The 16699-nt window shown below is 32.1% G+C and overlaps 1 protein-coding gene across 1 annotated transcript in view; it reads right to left on the bottom strand.

The window, feature by feature from the left end:
- The window catches only part of LOC106117693 (TWiK family of potassium channels protein 12), a 30466-nt gene that overhangs the window by 13346 nt on the left and 421 nt on the right, over nucleotides 1-16699 (bottom strand). The window lies entirely within an intron of this gene.

Here is a 16699-nt window from a genome sequence, read left to right as displayed (position 1 = left end):
ACTGATCATGTTTTCCAACGTGGCGACAAAAAAAGACGTTGTGTGGGTTGTTACGAAAAATTACGACGCACATTAAACAGCACTGACGCTTCTAAAAAAACTAAACGAATTGTTACTATTTGCGCGCCATGCAAGCAATCAATGTGCTTACCATGTTTTAATGAAAAACACTTTGCATAATTAATAAAACTTTTTCAGTCGATAACTGAGATATTATTTTATTCCCATCACTACTTACTACACATATTGAACTATCTTCCGTTGCGGTACGAGATACAATCGATATCATTTTTTTTTTTGGTTTTTGTAGTTTATTCAAATGTCATAACTGCGTGCGAACCTAGCAAAATATAAAGCAATAGGCTATCTTTCACCCACAAAAACTTCAAAATATATTTGATTGTTTTTTTAGAAGATATAAACTATTTTGAAAACTGTATCTTTAGGAGACCGATTAGGTCTCAAACGCACCAAATGGTAGGTTAGTTTGGAGATCTTTTAGGTCTCCAAAGCACCAGCTAAAAGTTTTTTGAAAGTGATGGCGCAGGGAACGTGTTAACTTAGTAAGTGCTTATTTTTACGCATCGAACATTCAACATAAATAAAATTCATATTTGTCGTAAAAATTGACCAAACAGTCCATTTTCCGTTCGGTAGGTCAGCGTAATATGTGCGCAATATCGACCCGCCGATAGCTGGGGTAACGATGCGAAGCTTTTTACCCCGTGTGACAAATAGGCCTTTTAAGGCACTGAACAAGGCTTTATCTACACATTTGATGTAAAAGAGGTTGTATTATATTGATGTCGGGTTTTCACATTTTTTCCCTTAAGTAGAGCTTTTTGTAAGAACAAGCTCGAGTAGTTCTTATTCATTTTTGGACGTATCGTATTTATCATGTGATTTCTTTGTGTGGATAATATATTAAAGAAATTTTACCACTCCAAGATATTATCTAAAGTATTTCGAAGCGCCAATAGCCTTATGGTTAAGAGTATGGATTGCCAATCACGTGGTCGAAAGTTCGAATCCCGTCATTCGACTATTGTCGTAATACCATATCCTAGCACAAGCCCAGAGCTGAGTTGATACAAGAAATATTAGAAATTAAGAAAAACTTGCTAACATTTTTATGAAAAAAAATGTGTGTGAAAAGAGCTACGGTCGTACTCCGAGTGCAGGGATAGAGAGTGGTAGAGATAACTTTACTCCATGTCTAAATCAATTGAAATATTTTCGAATCGATCTTTTAGAACGATTACGATAAAGCTGTAAATTTACAATGTTAGGTAATATTGTTAACGAGTTGCTGTAGCACCCCATTTTCTCAAGTTAAGGAGGCAACAGTACATATTTTTTACAGTTTATTAAACAAAACAGTGAACTTCCATGGTCAATAAAAACTGTCTAATGAGACGTAACTATAACGAGTCTTAGACATATAGTCAGCTGATGTTAATTCTCATACGCAACTCTATCCTGGGGACTTAATTATGCAATTCTGAGCTCTAATGTGTAATTAATGCAAATCGCAAGGGTCTAACGTTGTAAAGGGCTAAGCAGGTAAAATATTTATCCTGCGAGCTCCAAACGGCTACGTAAACTTTGGCTCGTTATGCATTCTCTTCAAAGTTCAGGTAAGTGCTTTACCACGAAACTTTTTAGTGTAAATTAAAATTGAAACTCTGTTGTTTTGAAGATATTACGAAGGTATATTTTAAAAGGTATTAGTTTTAAAATGTGTTGATGGCAAGAGTCTTAACACATTCACTTCCAATACGATTTTTACAATAGTTAACTCGTGGAGCTATTGGTGTTAAATGTAGTAAACACTAGCTGTAACCCGTAACTCCGTCTGCGCGGTATTAAAAAGAAACTTAATTATTAACCTATGTGTTTTTCCACACTATGTTTTACATCTATACCAAATTACATCAAGATCCGTTCAGTCATTCTGGAGATACCATCAAACAGACATAGTAATAGTTATTTTGTTCATGAATTAAAAAAAGATATAATCATACATACTTCATGCTGAATTCCTACTATGTTTAAGGGAGTTTTTAAAAACCGAATTAATAACAATGATAGGAAATTTGTTTTGTACCGAATCTTAGTTATAATAAAGAAATTCTGTAGGACATTTCTTGCCACCGATCAAGTTACTATATCCAATTATAGCAACAAAACAGACTTAGATATTGAAGCTAAAAACTAAAGTTTGCATTTAAAATACGAGAACTGTAAACGATTCCTCGCCTATTAAAACTTAAGTTGTTATCTACGACGTTCAACTATCTCTGAGTATTAATTTACCTTTGCTTATAAATCTTTCGAAACTTCTCAACTCTTTCCGAGTTAAAACAAAGATACTTTGAAAATATTTATTAATGATTAAAAAATAAAAATGAATATTGAATATAGAAAAACTGTTTTTATTTTATTATAGTAAAGAATATGTTTTCAATAACGTTAATTTTTTTTTAACAATAAAACACGCACAAAAGACATCTGCAATAGCAGAAGAACCGCAGGTTGCCGGCCTTACGTTCCCTTCTAGTCCTCTCACGGATCCTCCCTATGTCGTAGCAGTATGGAAATACCGCCGAGGGAGATCGTTCCGCAACGCGGCAGTGCATCGCAGAATGTTTCCCGATCTCATGTTAAGGATTGGCAGACAACGATATGGTGTGGATGGTACCTGTCAGTCGTGTCGCCCGATAGCGGAACCCAGCTGCAGGAATTGAATTGTTTACTCAATTTAAAAAAATAAAATTCAAGCAATTGTATTTTGATGTAAGATAAACATAATGAAATAACAAGAAAACGTACGACTACAACAATTAAACCACACGATCACGTCACCAAAAACACAACGTAAATGCAAATATGTTCCCTTATCACCGACATCTGTACACTCTGTGCCCACAAAACTGAAGCTCCAGGCATGCCGGGAGATTCAAGTTAACGAGGGATATTCCCCACTCAACCTACACTACGTTGACTTGATTAAAACGGCCGGTATTAAGATGTTTGTCGGAAATTATTATGAATTTACTGTACAGTTTTTGTTAACGAAAAAGGAAATCGTAAGTTGTTCAAGCAAGAAAAATATAAAGGAAATTTACTAGAAATAATAAGTGTTTTAAACACTTATCCTTAATGATATTACCTCAAAACCTACTAAACGAATTTAAATATGATTTTCACTATTATAGAATTTACTTATGGTGAAGAAATATATGTATGTTATTTAAATATTTGAAATACAATTGGCATAATATCAGTCCAATCAAGAATCTTATAACCGTACTTGTTATTGTTTGTTTTGAAACTTGATAAATGCTACAGTGCGGCTAACTATTAGGCTATTTATTTTTAAACAAAAAAATCTAAATCGTAGCACCAGACGAATTAATCAGGCTACGTCCTTTTTGAAGTCGGTTAAAAAAATATGAGAATTATAGAACTCTAAGGAACGAGACAATTTTTCTTTAAGTAGAATATTGCAAACTGAGGCACATAATATTGGCTCTGATAATTGATTGTACCGCAAACTAACTGCACTCATAGGTAGAGTGGTGCTCATTGTACAGTGACGTAATTGAATCATGACTACGTATCGGCTCTCTCTGTTTATACAGGCTTTCAACTAAATTCGTTACACAATTGATATTGCTATATCTAAATAGTAGTTATTTTGATGTTAAATTCAACTTCCAACTAATATTATAAATGAGAATTTTTAGATGTATTTTGTTACTACGTATACAGAATGACTCAACAAATTTCGCTGAAATTCAGCGTAGTGGGACAGAGTCTGTAGAAACAAATTAAGTTTTTTTTAATATTTTTGTGCGAACAGAGTCGCCGGCAGAAGTAATATATTTTTAATAGCTATTTTCAGAACTTTATTTTAGATTTATTTTAAATTAAGATTATGTACTAACTTCAGATTATAAAAGCAAACCAATTTGGTTAAAAAATCGTCGTTTTATTTAATTTAAATAATGTAATACTGTCACCCGCTACTCCGTTCACACGGAATTAAAAAGGAAACTTAATTAGTAGCCTCTGCGTTCTTCCGGACTATGTTCTACATCTATGCCAAATTGCAGCGAGTTCCATGCAGACGTTCTGGAGATACCTTCAAATAAACATCCATCCATCCATCCATCCTTAGACTGATTATTTAAATATTAAATTAAACTAGGTGATTAATACATATATACCAAAGATACCTAATCACGTCATTTTTTATAGCTTTATTATTTACGTACCTATGTATAAATTAAATAAGCTATATGTCTTGTTTATGTAATTAAAATTTATAAATTAATTATCAGTGTCAGTGTCAACCCCTTGTTTGTATTCTTAAGTAAGCGGAAACGGTTCTAAATCCTGCGGTGATACAAGTTCAAACTAAGTTATGTTCCCAAGTTGAACGTGACTTGAATCACTCTACGCGCTTAATGAAATTAAAGTCTAGTTTCTGTTGAAACCAATAAATCTAATCAACGACGTACGTTATACACAGTTGAGGAAGTTTATTACCTACCCAGTTCGATGAAATGCAATTAGATCGATAATTTGGAATAGCAACAAACATACATACTTTTTAATTATAATTAAATAAATGATTGCTTTTTTGCCTACATTAATTTAAATAATTATGTAGGAGCCTCTTGGCTCTAGAACTATTGTTGAACCCTATGATTCAGGAGCCAATCCCTTCCGCTTATTAATTCGATTTTACATTTAGCTTTAATGTAAGCTGTCAGAGTAACTTTCCCTTATAATGACATCTGAATTTCTGTTTTATTAAAAGAATTTAATTACAGAGTAATTGTGACAGTGTTTGCGATATTCCTAAGTGGGAAGGAAATTTAATTCTTCGACTGGACACAGCGTAACTTAACTGTTGCAATATACGTGGAATTGAGTATGCGCGAGTATTTCATGTTTGTTAGTTTGGGCAAATTACTGCGGTCGTTTGAAGTTATTCCGGGTTTTGTTACTCCAGTGAATTTAGAATTATTAGTTTCGATAGAGAATTAAAAAAAAGATTTTTCTATAATCTTCTTATTAATATTATAAATGCGAATGTTTTGATGGATGAATGGATATTTGTTTGAAGGTATCTCCGGAACGGCAGAACGGTTCTCGATGAAACTTGGCATACATATAGAACATAGTCTGGAAGAACACATAGGGTACTTATTACTTTTTTACAATTTCCTGGGACGGAATCGCGGGCGACAACTAGTATATTCATAATAATAAATCGATTAGAATTGATAGAATTCAGTATTCCTGAAAAGCTTTGCAAATGAAGTCAATGTTAATGCAAGAAAAAAAACATGCATACGAATTAAAAACCTCTTCTTTTTTTAAGTCAGTCTCAAGTTATGTTATGCTTGAAAACTGAATTATACAAAACTGTGATTTTCATACAAAAAATTTTAGTGTTATTTTTTTAAAGAAAACTCGTGAGCTTAACTAATGAGATTACTTTCACATTGCATCAATTAATTCCCATGTGAATACGCGAACTTGCAACTCCGCTCATAATGCGCTTCAATGAACTGAATTTTTTAAAACGTAATAAAGTTTTTGATGAAGACTATTTTCATAACGTTCTTGCTGAATCCAGTCTGATTTTAATTGCCAAAGTCTAATCTTTACAACGTGGAAAATCTAATTAAAATCATAATAAATATTAATGCGAGCAATTTATTAATTTTGATAAATCTTACTAATATTATAAATTCGAATGTTTAGATGGATGGAATGGATGTTTGTTAGAAGGTATCTATAGAATGGCTCATTGGATCCCGATGAAATTTGGCATGGATGTAGAACATAGTCTGGAAGAACACATAGGGTACTAAGTTTTTTTTAATCCGCGCGGACTGAACCGCAGGCGACAGCTAGTATTTAATAAAAATGAAAGTTTCTTCATAATCTAATCAGTACTTTAGTAAGGCATAGGAGATATTGAAATATTATGGTTTATTTTGTGCTATTTTGCTTTTTGTTTATTTTCAAATATTAAATCCAAAAAAATATCCTAAATAAATAGAAACAGACTAGATCAGTTATCGTAAGTATCGTAGTATTTGAGGCTTAGGTCAAAGGCAATAGCTACGGTCAGATTGAATGTAATCCAGACAACGCCCTTGAACCCTAAGTTACGTAAGCCAAGTCCCAGACGTCATGACTTCGGATCAGACCATTTACAATTACGACTCACGAGATACATTTCGGTAGACACATAAACCTAAAGGCCCCTTCACAATACGTACTATTCTTTGTACGTATCTTTGTGCTTTCACACGTTATATTCAAGGTAAACAGTAACCGTTCATTATAACTGCAATGCCACCTTCAATTGTTACCTAACGCGTCATCATTTTGAAGTACAATAAACTTAACACGCTACATAATGACAAAGGTTTAAAGGAAATACCTACATTAATTCTATTACCATTTTGACAGTTTCTAAGTTTAAAGAGAACTTAATATTTATCTTACTTATACAATAAATGCGAAGGTTTAGAAGAATGGAAGGATTCGAGAATGGTTTGGTAGAAGACATCTTGGTGAAAATTTGCACAGATGTAGAAGATAGTCTAAAATAAGACATAGGGTCACTACCATTTCATTTCCGCGCGGACAGAGCATAGTAACAATGCTACGAGTACTCGTATCGTATCGTCTCGTATCGTCTCTAAAATCGTGAGCAAAATGCACAAGACTGAGCCGGCTTCATATGTCCTATATCTAGTGTTGCCATCTAACGGTACAATAATTAAAATTACGTTAAGCAGCACTACAATAAATCATATAAAACATACATTTGTTCAAATATAATTAACTAGATGGTCTATTCTTGTTGTCATGAGAAATAACTTACGTGCTGGGACTAACGAAATAATAGCCAGTCACTCTCACAGCATTAGTCCGCTGTTTCCTGAATTTACATGTCATCCCCCTCAAGGGTTTTCTTGACAGAAAGGTCTAAGACTTATATCACAGTTTCTTTAAAGGTCATACACCGACAGCTTTAAGCTTCGAGTTACGATAGATTTGCATACGGTGTTGTGCGATCAACGGGGCTAAACAAAGTCCATTTGCTCCGAACCGATTCCATAACGATCCTAAAAAATGTATAGAACTGCCAACATTCGATAAGTCACGTGATTGCACGTGTCAGTTCCATACATTTTCGATGTTCGCTATGGAATCGCTTCGAAGCGAATGTACCTACTTAGTCGAGCCCAGCAATTGTTTGCATTTGCAGCTAAAGCTGGCTACAAATTTTAAGTTTTAACTAAACAGTCCTAATGTTCAGATGAAAATGAACTTGTGAGCGGGCTTAAAGATTGCTGACGGCCGTACGCCGACTGCTTCAGGTTATTTATAAGGGACGCTGAAAAAATTACGTGTAAATCAGCCCTAAGACAAATCAAAAAGATTACTAATTCCAAGTATTATTACTACAAATTTAATTTACATTATTTAGTTATAGTTTCCAAGTAACATCCATTAAGTAGTTATTATTCGCTAGAGACCTCATTACTATGAGCTTAGTAGGCTGAAAACCAGCTTGCTTTATTTAACATTACCAAACGACAACTTGAACCGAAATAAAAACTTTGAAAGTGTACCACGATATTATTTAACTTAATAATACAAGTAATTTCCTTTTTCTTAACTTGCTGTCGCCTGCGAATCCGACTCAAGTAAAAAAACTTATTTAGTAGCCTACATGTTCTTTCAAATTATGTTCTAAATCGTTTCCAAATTTCAGTGTGATACTTACGGTCGTTCGGGAGATACCTTCAAACAAACATCCATCCAAACAATTCGCATTTATAATATTAGTAACATTCTTCTTGCTATTTTCGGAATACGTGTTAGTTATCCGATATGTAAACACAAAGCATGTTATTTATACAGGAGATGTCTTCGTATTTATCACTGATTAATACAAATGTTTAATAGATAGTGGTAGATAGAACTTTTATATTTCTTTATTTAGGATAAAAGGAGGACGACTTTATTTATATAAGGATTGTTGATTGACATGCTACCAACAAACAAAAGTTAAATTTGATAAAACAAGGAATAAATATATTTTTATGTTGGTGTGAACAACGATTACATCTTACTAATATTATAAATGCGAATGTTTAGATAGTTGTTTGAAGGTGCCAGAACAGCTGTATGGATCGTAGTCTGGAAGAACATAAGCTACTAATTAAGTTTTTGTTTTAATTCCACGCAACAGAGTCACAGGTGACAGGTAGTTTTATATATTTGACAAGTTATTTTGAAATTAAAATAAATCCCCTGATTTATATTATTCTGAGGCGGTTTGATACAGGGGGTTAGTCTACAATTAATTACCTCGTAAAACGGCTGCCGCCTGCCCGACAGTCTGAATTTAAGTAATTGAGTACTGTAGGAATTAAATGTAAAGAGGGTTTTAAATTCTATCAAAGTAATAAAAGGCGTGGTTTATTTATGTCGCTAATTATAACAACAAACATTGTATTTGTTATCGACGTCTTAAAATGTTTTAGAAGAGACGTTTTAATGGTTTTCCAGATTTATGGTGATTTTACATCTTACTAATATTATAAACGCGAATGTTTAGATGGATGTTTGTTTGAAGGTATCTCCGGAACGGCTCATTGGACCTTTTTTGAATTTGACACAGATGTAGAATATAGTCTAGAACAGTGGTTCCCAAACTGATTTTGTCTACTGCCCACTTTGAGAATAAATATTTTTAGCGCCCCCATATTTTCACATATTAAAAACCACTATAACTTCAAATTAAATTAATTAATTATTGTGACCTATATATGTATATTAACGGAGAATTCTAAACGAAACTTTTACTATAACCCGCAACTTGAGACCTGCAGTGTCCATAAGGGGGCGTTATCGCCCACTTTGGAAAAGACTGGTCTAGAAGTACACTTTTTTAATTCCATGGGGATGGTGTCGCTGACAATAGCTAGTTTGTCAATAAATCTAGCTAAGCCATTTTATTCTGAAGACTTAAAATGACTAGTCTACTTGTTTTTGACATATACATATACGAGTACAGAGTAGAGTAGTTAATTTTTTTTATCTTAAACGAAATGTGAACAAAATGAAATTAATTATGTCGGTAGGTCGTTTCTTTTTTCATAATATACAATGTATACATGTAAGCCATATGAGAAAGTCGTTACAAAATATATTAGTAAAAATAAGCTTAGCATCTATTCCTCGCTTTTTTTCGTTAAAAAACCCACGTATTTTTTTCTTTTTATTGTAATCTCGTCTACACAGGAAGCCCATTTGATCCTCGTTTATAAACAGGAGGCGGCGTTTGTTTGCAAATCAAAAGCCAATATCAGTCTCGATCAATATAGCTAGTAGCTTCGAAGTATTTGCGCCTGGGAAATTTTATTTGAAAATCTATATTATCTATAGAGAAATATATTATTATCTGATAGAAGACTACTTTTAATAAGGAGAAGGTTAAAAAATCTGTGCAAAATACAATGACGTCATTTAGGAATTTATCATCATCATCTTCTTGGTCTTGTCCCACTTACATAGGGTTGGCGCACCGGGTTACTGCCCTCCGAATTAGTCTATCTGCCGTGACCTCCGTCGTCACCCCCTTCTTAATCATTTTCATCTTTATCGTCACCTTTCACGCCATTCATCCATCTCTTCCTAGACCTACCTCGACAGGTGTGTCCCTCCACACTCATACTTAACGTTCTTACCGACATACGATGAATTGATGCAATTACAAAATATATATGTCAAAATCAAATCTGTTTCAAATTTTGTGAAGTTTTTAACAAGAATTTGTACTCCTGGAACATTTGTATTTGTCATGTCTTTTAAAAAATAATACTATAATTCAACGTTCCACTATAAAAAATTATAGAAGTAAGCAATGATATAATGAACAAATTTGTTGGGACATTCCAATTTCGAATTATTTTACTATTCTAAAGAACATTAATATATTTTCATACATGATAATTTTTAATCCATTGTACCTCAACGAATAGCACTTCTAGCATGGTAGCTATTACAAACGACTGTTGATAAAGAAAAGCATTTCGTTGCAATGATTGATATCAGCACGCTAGCCCTATGGCTATAGCAAACGACTCTATTGTACGTAACTCTACAATTTTCTGTTTGATGTTATCCCATATCATATAATAGAGAATAGTTGCTTCCAATCTTTGTTATTTATTTAGGATTCTGTATTTGATTTCAACTTCGACTCATACAAGACTATCGTCTGTGTTGTATTTTCCTTCAGTAAATTTCAATATTGTACTTTAATAAAGTCTATTTTACAAAACTAGAGTTCATTTCTAGAAAATAGACCTTAGGATATGTTAATTTATTAGAAAGGACAAAGAAAAATAATGAATAGTTTATGTTTTTCATGCTTTTGCCAAAAAAAAAATTACATGTAAAAAGTTTTTAGTTTTTTTTTGGTTCGAATAATTTATTAATTTACCATAAAAATATTGCTTAATTTGATATTTTTTTATTATTGTTTTATTTATTTAATATGTATTAAACAAGTGTAGGTCTCTAAAATTATTTTACATCTCTCTTTGCACGCTTATGAAAACCATATAAAAATATATCTTTACTTCATTCAGTTTTTATTTTGTTTTCATAACAAAACATAAAAGTTGAAAGCGCAATCACTCAAAATGAAAATAATAATCATACCTCACAACTTAAGTAAGCTAAAAAATAACCATTTTATATGTACGATAAAAGTCTAAACAATAAATATAAATAGACGGACCCTACAATATAATTAAAATGAATGTTTACATTTAGTAAACTTGAGTTTTTGTTATTACAAGAATTTAATTTTTAAATTCCTATTTCTTTGTCTATCTGAAAGTCCGCGTTTGTTCCGGATAATCTCTGAATTGTCTGGACTGATCTTGACTGGACTCTTACTGGAACGTAGCTTATGTGTCCGGGAGTAACTTAGACTAAATATTTTCACCAGCTAATTATTTAATAAAATTCTGTAGTAAAACAGCCCGAATTTAAGTAACATGCACGTATGAAACTCAATTTTCTTAATCTATTTGATAAACATGTAATATTCATTTATTAATTCTTTAGTCTGTTCTTAGCCTAATTAAGAGTAAGTTTTTATCGACGAGACATAATCCATGTTAAATTTTAAATGTATTTATCTTCTCGAGCAATGCTTGGATTAGATAGAATAGAAACTTCACAAAAATAGCCTTTAAAGCTTGTCGACTTTAATCATCTGTGGAAGGGATAACATGATAAATTCTCTTGGATATTGGAAAAATTTATAAAAAAGGGTCAGACAACAGCTTGTGTTGTAATCTAAACGGCTGGTGATTTTTCAATAGAATGTTGTAAGTCAAAAGGTATTTTGAAAATGTAATTAAATTAAAAATAGTAAATGGCTTTAAAGATTTACTTTTACTAAGGAAACTAACATATGGAGATCTGACCACCAACTTTCGCTATTTCATATTCATAACATATCGTTATCCCTATCACATTCTTTGTGAGCAAGAGAGACAGCAACAATTCGTACAATTATTTTTTCTATGTCGGAGCGTCGGTGGCTCAGTGGTCAAGCACTTGACTTGCAATCTGCAGGTCCTGGGTTCGAATCCCGCCATGAACCAATGTGTTTTTCGATTTCCGATTTACATATGTACATTTATCCAACTTTCTTACGGTGAAGGAAAACATCGTGATGCAATCTGCGCATATCTGAGAAGTAATTCAAAGATATGTGTGTAGTCAACCAACCCGCACTTGGCCAGCGTGGTTGACTATAACCTAATCATCCTTAACTTAGGGTAGGCTCCGAGCCCCTCGGTGGGGACGTTTAGTGAGCTTATGATGATTGTTTCTATGTAACTAAGAGCCCCCGCACACGAGAGACTTTTAGTCGCCTGATAATTTGATAGTACGCGTAATCAGTATGACCATGTAATTCGTGTAATCTCCGCATCTCAATACATGCGCATACTGATGAAGCGCACAATCGAACTATAGGGGGACTAGAAGTGTCTAGTGTGCGTCTTAGTCTTAATTGCATTTATTTCTGAAAGTTTTCTATGCAGAGAGTAAAATTGCAAGCATATGAAATTTGATATGAAATGAACGTTGAAATTATTTATGCAAATATCGTATGTAAATTTAGGTTAGGCGATAAATTAGCACAGAGTCGGGCGTGTAATTATTTTGGATATAATAAGTAGGGATTATCTATTATATTGCGGTAACAGTCGATTGCTCTATTTATCATACGGATCCAACAAATTGTAAATCAGATTTAATAATTTTGGAACGTAATGACAGATTTTCTATGATATTGATATTTAGTATGAATATTACTGAATCACACCATTTAGACGTATTTTAATATACTTATTATCAATTTTCATTGTTTAAAAAACCAATATTTTTGAGATATATTTTTTTTAACTTTACGGCAGTGGAAAACCACGGTTTGGTTAACTGGTGGCAGTAAATTAATTTTAGATTTTTTTTATTATACGCACATAAGTACAGTCCATGTTTGGATGAACGAGAAACTTCTATAAGCGAGAGTCATTGTCTTCTGAGAAATTTGGGTTATACAAAACCCTCTATAATCAAAAAAAATATCGCGGTTCCTTAGACTCTCGCTTAACCAGGTTTGACTATATAACCATCAGATAGATACTTTTAACTTATGATAGTACTTAATAAGAGCTTATTATAGCTTGGCTCACAGTATTTTGTTGGAGTTTGTAATCTGCTGAGATGAGCACTGGCTGGTTTTAGTCTGGTTTTAGTTTATGAAAAAAAGTGTACATCTGTCATACGTCAAATATTTTTCATTGTCTTTCATAAATAAATTTTCCCAAGTAAAACTTGTGTTATTCATCATATTTCACCTTAAATATTAATTTTATATTCCACAAGAGAGTTTACTTAGCATGCTTCTATTAAACACGAAACTGCATAAAGCTGAGAAGTTATACAATTAAATTTTCAGATGCGGTTGAAACAATGTGCAGAAACTAAGAGGATTACTTTAGGTTATTTACTAAATCATTATTACAATGAATAATTGTTTCATTATATTACATACGATATACATTTATTTATCATATTTTTAATATAGTACATTTCATATCCAAAAAAATATATATACAAAACATATCTTATATCTTTAAATGAGCAATTCTTGTATATATCTATATATAATTGGAATCTCGGAATCGGCTCCAACGATTTTCATAAAATTTAGTATATGGGGGTTTCGGGGGCGATACATCGATCTAATTAGGAATCAATTTTAGAACATGTCATTTTATTCGTGTTTTATCGATAATCAACTTAAACATAAACTTAACTTTTTCTATCGGTGAGATCGAAAAATATTATTCATATTTCATCATTTTATTAGTAATATAAAATACAATTTCCAAAAAACACAATTGAAAAAAAAAGAATACCGAACAAAGCTCGGTCATCCAGATTTTTATATTAAAAACAGAACATCACCGGCTGCGGAATCCCATGACTCAAACAACCAGTGGTCAGGGCTGCAGGGACAGGAACCTTCTCACGATGCGCGCGGTTTCTAGGATAACTGCCTTTTGTATCGGGCCCTTAATCCAACTTTGTAGCGAGAGCTTGTTGTATTATAGCTCTTCGCTATCAGTCCATTTACCGACACGACTATCGGAATAATGGTAGTCGATTACATACGCCACATGGCGGTAACCTCGTGAGCCAAATCTAGGTATTTTAACACCTTTTTCCTTTTCAGCTTTCACGAGAGAGAATCTATGGTGAATGTTTTGAGTATGACATAGAAAACATGTGTCGCAATTAAAAAAAACTGTTAATGAAATTAGTGTGTCAAATAATATCTGTTTTGATGAATCAAGTTTTAAACTTTCTTGAATTCTTTCTTAATTAGATCATAGAAACAATTTGAGTGACAATATTATTATTGTTTTTTGCTAAATAATTATTTTTACCATAACAAGAAACATTTTACTTGATCTTTTTATACAAATCAGAATAACTAATCGTAGAATTTAATTGTCGTGTAATTTCATAATTTTACCAATCCTAATATCACTAATTTGATTTCTAGAAAAGAATCGTAGTAACATTGTTAGTAGTCCGCCATCTTGCACAGTCGGCGGCCATCTTTGTTCTATATTACACTGAGGTTATTTATTTGAGCGTCTTACGTTACTTTCACGTGGGCTAATGTTCATGAATTATGGAATAAAGGTATTTCGGGTTTAACCTCTGAGGCAACAAGAATGTGCCATTTCTGTTGACGCTACTCCAGCTTAAATAATAAAATATGATTTTAACTTAAACTGTCACTTAAAGTCTCTGTTACGTGAAAAGTTAGATTAAGAATCTGATTTTAATTTATAATACTTGTGTAAAACGTATTTGATGAAATTAAAAAATAAAATTTTCAAATTACGTAATTTATTAAAAATAGAACGATTTTTAAACTAATTATTTAAATTTCTATAACGATCTTCAGATGTTTTAGAATGTCGAAGAAAGCAAACTAAATTAATTTAACTACGCAGACTATAATTTTAGTTTGATAAAATTTATATAAACTGACTAACAAAGAACGTTCTTAATCTTTTTAAGTTTTAAACATAATACTAGAAAACAAATTAATATTCTCTCTATTTTTAAAGTAATCAAAGTTTATTTATGTAAATATATTTTTTTAAAAAATATTCAAATACATAATATATTAAAAAAAAATTATTAAATTAGATGTAACTAAAAGTGAGGACAAATAAATGTTGTACCTCAATTAAGTTGGCAACTTTCTAAATAACTAAATCATTAAGTAATAAAATAAGTTTGATAGTTTTAGGTCCGCATCGTAAACTGACAATTTAATTTTGTGTTAATAGTTTAAACAGAAAAGTTTACAATCCCACAAATGCTTTACCCAGTAATTTTATTATTTTTAACCCTCCCAACTTTCTCTTTACTTGGAAATTCATCTTAAAATTAACCATTTTACATGTGTTGTTATTTCAAATTAGAATAGCGTTTTGCATGTATACCAAAGAGTATTTTGGATGAATTCCTGCCGCTGACATTTGAGGTATTTCTTCTTAGTGGAGATCCAAGTTCCTTCCCTTTACAAATATAAAATTGCTGTATTTTTTGGCAGTTATTAATACAAGGTGTTAAACATTTCTACTACTAAAAGATATTATATTAATTTGCTCTTAAAAACTGTTATAGCCTAAGCAAGAATTAACTTTGCTTGGGGGCGTTTGCTTGAATCGGCTTCTTTATTATATCATTTTCTAATATACGCAAAGGAATTAGATCCGCATTTTCTAAAATATGTTGAGGGTTTTTATGTTTCCGGTCGAGTTATTTTACTTCTTACTAATATTATAAATGAAATTGTTTAGATGGAATGTTTGTTTGAAGGCACATCCAACACGTCTGAACGGATCTCGATGAAATTTGGCATACATATAGATTATATAACAGTCTGTCAGTCAGTCTGGAAGAACATATAGAAGAAACGATTATTGAATATTAATTATATGTTAGGATATTATTAAAATTGAAAACTGATCTAGTTATTCTCTAGTAGATTTGACATCTTATATAAATTCAGAATAAGCTACAAAAAAGGCAACAAACAATATACGAGAAACTCATAAACTTTAGTACAATTTATTATGTTAAATTTCAACTATTTGAATTCACGACGTTTACATTTTATTATCTAACAGAGTGACTGCATTTTTAGACCACTCTAACAACATAAATTCTAAAATCCAATTTACTATAGAGTTAGAGGCAAATAACTCTAGATCCGGACTGCACATTACTAACACGGAATCCATATAACACGCTGTTTCACACTGCATAAAAAGAAGCATATCCATAAATTTAAACAGAAAAGTATTCAACTGACAATATATCATATTATACGATTTTTGTGTTAAATTTCTATGTTACGTGTAATTATTCGTTTCCAACCTGAGCCCCAAAAAACTGAACTAAAAGAGCACTGATCACTTTGAAACTGATTTTAATTTAAATATATACATGTAACCAAAAAAAAGGTCCTATGTTTTGGAAGGACTTGAAACTTTTATTCCATGATTTTTTAGTTTCCCGCGATTCCGTTTGCGCTAAAAATAAAACTTATTAAGTAGCCTATGCGTTCCTCCAGACTATGTTCTACATCTGTAACTTATTTCATCAATATTGGTAGACCTAACATGCATCCATCCCTCTAAACTTTCGCATTAATAATATTAGTAAGATTACTGTCTATCGAATGCATAAGAGTAATAATAGTTAGGTGACGTTATTCTTGCAAATATATACTTATTTTTCTGTATTGTGTTTGCTAAAATCATAAACCTTTCGTGTAAAACGCTTTGGGCCGATTGGCCTACCGATCAAACGGCCCTATGAGATTTTTTGTAGTTTAATAAACCAAATGGGATATGAATCCCCATTGCGTCAGTCGGCCTTCCGATCGATATTGGTTCTATAAACTGAATCGCCTAATCGGCCCAAAAACCAAACATTTCCCATTATAGTGCTACTACATAATTTTGATACT

The sequence above is a fragment of the Papilio xuthus genome, unplaced genomic scaffold (genome assembly GCF_000836235.2).
Source record: "Papilio xuthus unplaced genomic scaffold, Pxut_1.1 DF827679.1, whole genome shotgun sequence".
In the NCBI taxonomy this organism is placed as follows: Eukaryota; Metazoa; Arthropoda; class Insecta; order Lepidoptera; family Papilionidae; genus Papilio; species Papilio xuthus.
Note: the sequence above shows the minus strand (reverse complement) of the source record. Positions and strands in the feature narration are given on the sequence as shown.